Here is a 2,126-nt window from a genome sequence, read left to right as displayed (position 1 = left end):
CCGAAGGTGCACGCGAGGTGCGCACCCGGGGCAAACCGGGCTCCGACTTCGTGCACGCCGCACCTTGGAGCACACTTCGGAGCGCTCCTTGGTGCGCACCATGGTGCCCACCAGGGCGCGCAACCCCGCCGAAGGTGCACGCGAGGTGCGCACCCGGGGCAAACCGGGCTCCGACTTCGTGCACGCCGCACCTTGGAGCACACTTCGGAGCGCTCCTTGGTGCGCACCAGGGCGCGCAACCCAGCCGAGGTGCCCACCCCGGCGAAGGTGCGTACCCGGGGCAAACCGGGCTCCGACTTCGTGCACGCCGCACCTTGGAGCACACTTCGGAGCGCTCCTTGGTGCGCACCATGGTGCCCACCAGGCCGCGCAACCCAGCCAAGGTGTGCGCACCAAGGTGCACGCGAGGTGCGCACCCGGGGCAAACCGGGGTCCGACTTCGTGCACGCCGCACCTTGGAGCACACATCGGGGCGCTCCCGGGTTCGCACCGGCGTTGCGCACCGTGGTGGGCACCTCGGAGCACACCAAGGTGGGCAGCGAGGTGCGCACCTTTGATGCGATGCCTTCACTAATTTCCATAAAAGGCAAAAAAAAAACGAGATTTTAAAATTTCCGTTTTGAAAGATAGTGAGAAAAAGGGAATGCTGGTGCCATCTTGAGCCCGCCCTGGTGCGCAGCCCAGCCAAGGTGTGCGCACCAAGGTGCCCACCCTGGCGAAGGTGCGCGCCCGGGCAATTAACCCAACTTCCAACTTCGCGCGCGCCAGGGTGGGAGCGCACCCAACAACCGGGCCTGGGAAGAGCCAATGCGAGAAACCCCACCAAACGCTCTGACAAAAAAAGAGGGGGCGCTCCAGTAACCCCGCTTCGGAGCGCACCCTGGGCAAACCCAGCCAAGGTGCCCACCCCGGCCAAGGTGCAGGCGAGGTGCGCACCCGGGGCAAACCGGGCTCCGACAACGTGCACGCCGCACCTTGGAGCACACTTCGTAGCGCTCCCGGGTGCGCACCTCAGAGCACACCAAGGTGGGCAGCGAGGTGCGCACCTTTGATGCGCTGCCTTCACTAATTTCCAGAAAAGGCAAAAAAAAAAGGAGATTTTAAAATTTCCGTTTTGAAAGATAGTGAAAAAAACGGAACGCGCGTGCCATCTTGAGCCCGCCCTGGTGCGCAGCCCAGGTAAGGTGCCCACCCTGGCAAAGGTGCGCACCCGGGCAATTAACCCTACTTCCGACTTCGTGCGCGCCAGGGTGGCAACTGGGCCTCGGAAGAGCCAATGCGAGAAACCCCACCAAACGCTCCGACAAAAAAAGAGGCGGCGCTCCAATAACCCCGCTTCGGAGCGCAGCCGGGGCAAACCCAGCCAAGGTGCCCACCCCGACGAAGGTGCACGCGAGGTGCGCACCCGGGGCAAACCGGGCTCCGACAACGTGCACGCAGCACCTTGGAGCACACTTCGAAGCACTCCCGGGTGCCCACCGGCGTTGCGCACCGTGGTGGGCAGCGAGGTGCGCACCTTTGATGCGCTGCCTTCACTAATTTCCAGAAAAAGGCAAAAAAAAATGAGATTTTAAAATTTCCGTTTTGAAAGATAGCGAAAAAAAAGGAACGCGGGTGCCATCTTGAGCCCGCCCTGGTGCGCAGCCCAGGCAAGGCATGCGCACCAAGGTGCCCACCCGAGGTGCACACCCGGGGCAAACCGGGCTCCGACTTCGTGCAGGCCGCACCTTGGAGCACACTTCGGAGCGCTCCTTGGTGCGCACCATGGTGCCCACCAGGGCGCGCAACCCAGCCAAGGTCTGCACACCAAGGTGCCCACCCCGGCGAAGGTGCACGCGAGGTGCGCACCCGGGGCAAACCGGGCTCCGACTTCGTGCACGCCATGGTGCCCACCGCGGCGAAGGTGCACGCGAGGTGCGCACCCGGGGCAAACCGGGCTCCGACTTCGTGCACGCCGCACCTTGGAGCACACTTCGGAGCGCTCCTTGGTGCGCACCATGGTGCCCACCAGGGCGCGCAACCCAGCCAAGGTGTGCGCACCAAGGTGCACGCGAGGTGCGCACCCGGGGCAAACCGGGGTCCGACTTCGTGCACGCCGCACCTTGGAGCACACATCGGAGCGCTCC

Source organism: Cryptomeria japonica, unplaced genomic scaffold (genome assembly GCF_030272615.1).
Source record: "Cryptomeria japonica unplaced genomic scaffold, Sugi_1.0 HiC_scaffold_58, whole genome shotgun sequence".
NCBI lineage: Eukaryota > Viridiplantae > Streptophyta > Pinopsida > Cupressales > Cupressaceae > Cryptomeria > Cryptomeria japonica.
This window is presented reverse-complemented; position numbering follows the sequence as displayed.